General features: G+C 52.4%; 1 protein-coding gene across 2 annotated transcripts in view; it reads left to right on the top strand.

Moving 5' to 3' along the window:
* LOC117525767 (potassium channel subfamily K member 2-like) overlaps positions 1–8,668 on the top strand; it is a 123,937-nt gene that overhangs the window by 63,619 nt on the left and 51,650 nt on the right. The gene's annotated exons all lie outside the window — the stretch shown is intronic.

Raw genomic sequence — 8,668 nt, 5'->3', positions numbered from 1 at the left:
TTTATCCAGAGTCGGGTCGCGGGGGCAGCAGCTCAAGCAAAGCCGCCCAGACCTCCCGATCCACACACACCTCCCCCGGCTCCTCCGGGGGAACCCCAAGGCGTTCCCAAGCCAGCCGAGAGATGTAGTCCCTCCAGCGTGTCCTGGGTCTTCCCCGGGGCCTCCGCCCAATGGGACGTGCCCGGAACACCTCTCCAGCGAGGCGTCCAGGGGGCATCCGGAAAAGATGCCCGAGCCACCTCAACTGACTCCTTTCAATGTGGAGGAGCAGCGGCTCGACTCCGAGCTCCTCACCCTATCTCTAAGGGAGCGCCCAGCCACCATGCGGAGGAAACTCATCTCGGCCGCTTGTACTCACGATCTCGTTCTTTCGGTCATGAGCCAAATCTCATGACCATAGGTGAGGATCGGAACGTAGATCGATCGGTAAATCGAGAGCTTTGCCCCCCTACTCAGCTCTCTCTTCACCACGACGCTCCAATACAGCGACCGCATCACTGCAGATGCTGCACCGATCCGTCTATTGATCTCACGCTCCATCCATCCCTCACTCATGAACAAGACCCCGAGATACTTAAACTCCTCCACTTGAGGCAAGGACACTCCACGACCTGAAGAGGGCAAAGCACCTTTTTCTGGTCGAGAACCATGGCCTCGGATTTGGAGGTGCTGATTCTCATCCCGGACGCTTCACACTTGGCTGCAAACCACCCCAGTGCACGCTGAAGGTCCTGATTTGACGAAGCCAACTGAACCACATCGTCCGTAAACACCAGAGACGAGATTCTGTGGTTCCCAAACCAGACCCCCTCTACACCCTGGCTGTGCCTAGAAATTCTGTCCATAAAAATAATGAACAGAACCGGTGACAAAGGGCAGCCCTGGCGGAGGCCAACGTGCACTGGAAACAGGTTTGACTTACTACCGGCAATGCGAACCAAGCTCCTGCTTTGGTCGTACAGGGACCGGATAGCCCTTAGCAAAGGACCCTGTACCCCATACTCCTGGAGCACCCCCCACAGGGTGTCCTGAGGGACACGGTCAAACGCCTTCTCCAGATCCACAAAACACATGTGGATTGGTTGGGCGAACTCCCATGAACCCTCGAGCACCTGATGGAGCGTGTAGAGCTGGTCCAGTGTGCCGCGACCAGGACGAAAACCACACTGCTCCTCCTGAATCCGAGGTTCGACCATCGGTCGAATTCTCCTCTCCAGTACTCTGGAATAGACCTTACCGGGGAGGCTGAGGAGTCTGATCCCCCTATAGTTGGAACACACCCTCCTGTCCCCCTTCTTAAAGAGAGGGACCACCACCCCGGTCTGCCAATCCAGAGGCACTGTCCCCGATCGCCACGCAGTGTTGCAGAGGCGTGTCAGCCAAGACAGTCCCACAACATCCAGAGACTTAAGGTACTCAGGATGGATTTCATCCATCCCAGGAGCCTTGCCACCGAGGAGCTTTCTAACCACCTCGGTGACTTCAGCCTGGGTAATGGATGAGTCCGCCTCTGAGTCCCCAGTCTCTGCTTCCTCTTCAGAAGACGTGACGATGGGATTGAGGAGATCCTCGAAGTATTCCTTCCACCGCCCGACAACATCCCCAGTCAGGGTCAACAGCTCCCCACCCGCACCGTAAACAGTGCTGGTGGAGAACTGCTTCCACCTCCTGAGGCGCCGGACGGTTTGCCAGAATCTCTTCGAGGCCGACCGTTAGTCCTCCTCCATGGCCTCCCCGAACTCCTCCCAGACCCGAGTTTTTGCCTCTGCGACCACACGGGCTACGGCACGCTTGGCCTGCCGGTACCTGTCAGCTGCCTCCGGGTTCCCACCTACCAACAAAGATAAGTAGGACTCCTTCTTCAGCTTGACGGCATCCCTTACTTCCGGCGTCCACCACCGGGTTCGGGGATTGCCGCCGCGACAGGCACCAGGGACCTTGTGACCACAGCTACGAGCGGCCGCATCAACAATGGAGGTGGAGAACATGGTCCACTCGGACTCCATGTCTCCAACCTCCCCCGGGATCTAGGAGAAGCTCTCCTGGAGGTGGGAGTTGAAGACCTCGCTGACAGAGGGTTCCGCCAGTCGTTCCAAGCAGACCCTTACGATACATTTGGGCCTGCCAGGTCTGACCGGCTTCCTCCCCTCCCAGTGGATCCAACTCACCACCAGGTGGTGATCGGTCGACAGCTCTACCCCTCTCTTCACTCGAATGTCCGAGACACGTGGCCTGTTATGGAGGTTGACTACTGTGTCTGGTTCAGTAGAGGTGTGATCGCAGAGTGTGCATCGGTCAGAATGCAAGGATGAAGCTGGATGAATCTTGACTGTATTTATTGTAGTTTGTTACAGGATATATGCATGTGTATGTGTGGTTCTGTAAACAAAGAAATAAACAGAATATTACAATCTGTGCATAAATGATGTAATAACATCACAAAACATTCTATTGGTAATGCAAGAATATAATAATAAAACTCTAAACCAATAATAATAATAAAGTTCAGGCACTTTACGGCCATTTGAAAAGGGGGTAGGCCTCAAAGCCTCCACTACTAATGGGCTATTAGTTAATAATAAAACAAACAACACTCATATACATCCCAAAACACTCATAAACGTACATAATTACTACTTCTATACATAAATCAACTTACACGTCAGAAACCCCCAAAACTATGTCTAAATAATATCAAAAGGCACACGGAGAAAACGGAGAATAGCTTAGCATTAGCGCTAAAGCTAACATAGGTAAAAACACAGATTACACTCCCCAGAATGACCTAAACCATTCACATAGCACACTGAACCCAACAATGACACCCATAAAGACACCCACCTATCTCAAGGATGCACACAATAACACACAACCTATTGCTGAGGGGACATGCAACCACCTCTGATGCACAGGTAACACTGAATAACTCCGTGCACAGTTCTCTGCTCTTAAAACGGCTGCACCACCTAGTGGTCAGACTAAGTACTGCATCCTAATATAACTACAATGCAGTCCTGCCTTCATCACAGCCGCCCCCAAACTTGTGCCAGTAAGTTTGAAGCATGAAGAGTCACTGTCCATCTTGCTCTGGCACCGCAGGGAGTCGAATGAGGCAACTCACTGGTCTTACATAAGTCCGGTCTCTCACTTTGATCTCGGCTGAGCGGATTAATCCATCAGCACCTGGAAAAAACTTTGCTGATCTGTCCCACAGGCCACAATGCTCTGGGGAGTTGAGGGTCCACTATCATTACCACCGTACCAACTTGAAGAGATGATGTGTCCTTCTGCCACTTGGACCTAGTCTGTAGAGTGGGCAGGTAGTGGCGCACAAACTGTCCAAAAACGGTCTGCTAGAACTTGGCAGGTCCTCTAATGTTGACATCCGATCAACTCCGAATCGTGGTACATCACTTGCGGAAGAGAAGGGTCTAGCCGCCCCATCAGCAGCAAATTTGGGGTGACAGGGTCTGGGTCTGCCAGGTCGGAAGATACATATCCCAAAGGTTTCGAGTTGAGGACTCCTTCAACCTCAATCAGCACAGTTTGGAGAACTTCAGAGCTAACAACTTGGGAGCCCAGGCTGGATGTTAAAGCAACCTTTACAGAACGGATCTCCCACTCCCAGGACCCGCCAAAGTGGGGAGCACTCGGTGGATTGTACCGAAATTTAATCTGGTATTCTGCTAGCTGGGCCTGTAAAGAAGGATGCAGGGCATTGAAAGCCTCCTGTAGTTCTCGATCACCGCCCCGAAAGTTGGTGCCCTGGTCGCAAAGTATGTCTGCAGGTTTTCCACGGCGCAACACAAATCTTCTCAAGGCCATCAGAAAGGAGTCAGAGTTGATGCTGGACATCACCTCGATATGGACAGCTCGAGTTGTTAAGCATTTGAAGAGCAGGCCCCAGCGCTTCTCATGTCTCCGTCCAACTTTCACCTGCATGAGGCCGAAACAATCAATGCCAGTGGAGTAAAATGGTGGTTGTTGTAATCGGAGGCGGGAGAGAGGGAGGTCAGCCATCTTCGGGTTGACTGGCTGGGCTCTCCACCTCTGGCACTCTGGACAAGAGCGTTGTTCTCTCCTAATGGCTTCACGGCCTCGTAGAATCCAAAATCTCCTTCTCAGCTCTGCAAATACTCTTTCTGCCCCTGGATGTTTCAGTTCGCAGTCTGTATGCTTGATAAGTAGCCGGGTAACAGGATGTTTGGGCTCCAGAACTACAGGGTACTTGACATCAGCTTCCAGGCCCTGGCAGCGTCTGAGTCTGCCACCTACTCTCAGGAGTTGTATAGATTGGTCGAACTCAGGGGCCAGTGTGTAAAGGCGACTGCTTGCTGAGAGGCACTCGATTTCTTCGGGGAAACTATCTCTCTAGGTAGCTCTGAGGATGCAAAGTTCTGCCTCTTTATAATCGTCTGATGAGGGGCTGTCTCCAGAAGCACCGGCCACCCCGTGAAGGCACCTGGCTGTCTCTTGCAGAAGGTCACCAAAGCTATCAAACTGACTGACATCCGGCACGGGGTCAATGCTCAGGGATATGGCCAGGCAGGTTGTAGACTTTCGATGTTCTTCTCTGAAGTCTTCACACAGGAGAACTGGGTGTTCTGGCCATTGTTGTGGCGGCACATGTAGAAATGGTGGTCCACAGGCCCACCGGGACTGACTGGTGAGCTCTTGTAAGTTCTTGCCTCTGGTGAGGTCATCTGCGGGGTTCTCAGTTGAAGACACGTATCTCCAGGCATGACTGTCTGTAAGCTCTTGGATCTCTGCAAGCCGAGTGCCCACGAACACTCTGAACTGGCAGGAATCTGACTGGATCCAAGTCAGGACTGTCGTGGAGTCAATCCACAGCACAACTCTGTGCAGCAGGAGTGTGAGCTCTCTGGTAAGCACGCTGGCAAGTTGTGCTCCAGTTAAAGCTCCACATAGCTCTAGTCGGGGCATGGATAGTTGACGTTTGGGAGCCACTCTAGAATGTGCTATTAAGAATGCTACTTCCACATGCCCTTCAGAATTTTCTGTGCATAAGTATCCTACGCTGCCATATGCTGATTGAGAGGCGTCACAAAATATGTGCACCTCTCTCGGATTCAGAACTGTCCAGGGCTGGGCTGACATAGCAACGTGACAGACTGATCTTGTCCATTCCTTGCAGCTCTGCTTCCCACTGTTGCCAAGAATTGAGAAGGTCACCTGGCAGCAAGGGGTCGTCCCACTCACGTTTCTTGTCCCACAGCTGCTGGACGAGTACTTTGGCTCTTGTGGTGAATGGGATGAGGAACCCTAGGGGGTCGTATTGCCTGGCCAGTACTCTGTAAATGTTCCTCATGGTGGGAGGGCTGCTCTCAAAGTGCTTGGACTTATAGCGCAGGGTGTCGGAGTGGCACAACCAGCAGAGACCCAAAGTGAGCTCTTGAGGGTCCATGTCAGTGTGGTTGAGCCATTGCTCGCTGCTCTCTGATCGCAGCTCCTTAGGGAAATGGCTGACAAGGTCTGGTTTGCTGCTGGCCCACTGTCGCAGCTCAAATCCTCCATCTTTCAACAGCTCACTTAGCTTGTCCATAGTGTCTTTGGCCACGTCTGTGGAGGAGAAGCTCTGCAACCAATTATCCACATAGAAATGCTGCTCAGTGGGGGAGCACAGGTCATTCCCCACTTGACAATGGTCATGGACATGTGTCTGGAGGGCGTAGATGGCGCAGCATGGTGAACATGTAGTCCAAAATGGAAGCACTTGCCACTCATATACTTTGGGGGGAGTGTCTCTCTGGAGGTCGCGCCAGAGGAAGCGCAACAGGGGCCGATCTTTGGGCAGCAGACTCACTTGGTGGAACATCCCCTTGATGTCGTTGGTGACGGCAATGGCATGCTCTCTAAAACGAAGCAGGACACCAAGGAGGGAGGCGCCTAGATTGGGGCCGGGCAGCAGCAGCTTGTTCAGATTCTGGTTTTTGTAAGTGAAGGAGCAGTTAAACACAATGCCGTTCTTTCCATTGTGTGTGACCATATGGTGAGGGATGAACCAGGATTCAGTAGAGGCCCTCACCTGATCATCACCGACTTCTGTAACATAGCCTGCTGCCACCAATTTAGTAATCTCTGCCCTGTAAGCTGCTGCTCTCTCTGGATCTTTAATGAGGCGTCTCTCAGTACTGCGCAGACTGGGGAGGACTGCTTCTGGTGTCACGGACAGTGTAGGCATATTGTTGACTCGCAGAAGGGGAGTGGCATATCTGTTCACACCGTTTACTTGCACTTGGGTGGTCTTGGCTTCCAAAAGACTCATAGCGTGCTTCTCTTTCAGGGACCACGTGACCACCTTCTCGTTTCTGTAAGGCAGAACGTCAAGTTGCCATAACTTCTCCACATGATTGAAGAGCTCTGTCTGGGGGGAGGCAGTGGAGAGAAACAGGCATTGCTGAGGCTGGCTATGCTGCCGAATAGAAGTGACAGGTCCTTGTAGTGCCCAACCCAGCCTGGTTTTAACTGCATGCACGGGTTGGATGGGTGTGATTAAGTGTGGACAGTCAGAGCCAATTAACAGCAGTAGTTGGGCATTAGTGAATGACTGTAGCGGTAGCTTTCGCAAATGTCTATACTTCTGCTGAAGTGCTGCCACAGGGTAAGAGTGCTCAGCTAAGCCTAGGTCATCTGCAGTGAAGGCACGTTCAATGGTGAATGTCTTACTTGGCTGATTAGCTGGCGATACCTTAACTTTAACTGATGCGCCATGTAATGTTCTCACTCCTTGTCTCACAGTGCGCAGTGAGAGACTATCAGGGGTCCCCTTTAACTGTAGTCTCTGGGTGGCCTCTTGGAGCAGGATAGTCCTCTCAGATCTGTCGTCAAGTATAGCGAATGTCTCGAGAGTGTGCTCACCATTCCGCAGCAGGACTTTGCTAATCTTAAGGAGGACCTGGTTGCACCCTGTTCTCCCATCTAGATACAGAACATCTGTGGACACCTTGGGTTCAAGCTCAGCAGTCCTCTGGTTAACTGGTGGGGCTGCGGCAGCTCTCATATTGACTTCATGCAGGGCTTCAAGATGCTTACCTCTGCATGTCTTGCATTGCACTTTAAGTTGGCCCCGCCCACAACGCCAGCAGCGGTTGTTCGACTTAATCCAGCTGGTCTTCTGCTCCTTAGACAGCTGCTTGAAGTTGACACACTGATCTAGGAAATGCAGGGTGTTAGTGCAGTAAGGGCAGTATGCTCTGGGCTTGTCTTGACCCTCTGGAGTGGGAGGGACCAGTGTCTCTTGGGGAGTGTTGTCTGTTGTGACACCAAGCAGTACTGTAGTTGACCTCTTGGTAGCTCTCTTATCTCTCTTAGAGTTACTTCTGTCTCTCATGCGCTCCTCGGCTCTATCCAATCTATCTCCACCTTCTTGAATGACCAGCTCATACTCCAGCCACTCTGCAAAGTGTCTCAGTGAGGGCACACCACTATGCTGGGGATAGAGGTAGCGACGGAAGGCGGCACGTAGCTCTTGAGGTAGCTTCCTAGTGAGTCTGGCCACATGTGATCCACACTGCAGCTCTACACGACCATCTTGACCAAACTGCTCCAGCATGCCTACTAATGCCCGGACTCGCAGTGCAAACTTCCGGAAACCTGCTGTGTCATTGGAGCGAACATTGGGATCATCCATCAGCTCGGCTATTCTCTGTAATGACAGGTGGTGTGGCTGGCCAAAGTGCTTGATGAGAGAGGCCATGGTGTCTGTGTATGGGCTGGCAGAGTTACTGTACGAATCAGCAATCAGGAGAGCTTCTTCAAATCTGAGGTGGTCACACAACACCTGGTACTTAAATCTCTGTGTTGCGTCAGATGGGAGAATGTTGTCTAAAGCAAGCCTCAATCGAGCAAACTGTCTGGGATCAGCTTGTGTGAACTCTGGGATTGAGGGTGTGGGACCTCTGTAGGTCTTCTCTCTGGTGGTGGGCAGAGTGGGAGTGGACACTAGATGTGGAGACGGGATGTTATTGTCCACACTAGTGGCTACAGTGTGGGCTGCAGGGGAGAGGCTGGTAGCTACAGCTGCGGTACGTTGAACCTGTAACTCCTGTGGACGCTCGCTGAGCTCTTGAGCAATGGCTGGTGGCCGAGGGGGGGTGGAGCAAACTGAACATGTGGAGGATCAGGAAAGTCACTCAGAAAAGAGACTGGAGGTGAAGGCAGTGGCCAATCCTCTGGCTCCTCAGTGCCTCATTGTGCTGCAGGTAGTAATTCTGCCCCTGGTGGAGAGAAGTCTGGATGGCTTATTGCGTGGAGAGCCACGTGTCATTGGCTGTGTCATCAAAGCTAGGTGCTTGTGCCTGTAGCCGGCTTGTGGAGGAAGCACCACGGTCCATCTGTCTCCTCATATCTGTGACAACAAGCTGAAGACGTCTGTTGTCCTCCTGTAGCTGCTTCACGATGCTCATGAACTCATGTGGAACCGGTGCTCCCCTATGACCAGGAAATGTGAGACTTGTGTCCTGGAAATGGCCCATGTGTGGAGGGAGTGGCGTCTGGTCGGCAAATCCCTCTCTGACTCTGTGCTGCTCTTGTGCTGAAGGTGGCGCTGTGTATCCCTCATAATCTCTCATCCATCCTGGCGGCCGCACTGGCCTCCGTGGACGGGCACCACCTCTCTGAGGATCGTACTCCATCTTCACTCCGTAAT

This window comes from Thalassophryne amazonica, chromosome 2, assembly GCF_902500255.1.
Source record: "Thalassophryne amazonica chromosome 2, fThaAma1.1, whole genome shotgun sequence".
NCBI classification, from domain to species: Eukaryota; Metazoa; Chordata; class Actinopteri; order Batrachoidiformes; family Batrachoididae; genus Thalassophryne; species Thalassophryne amazonica.
This window is presented reverse-complemented; position numbering and strand designations above follow the sequence as displayed.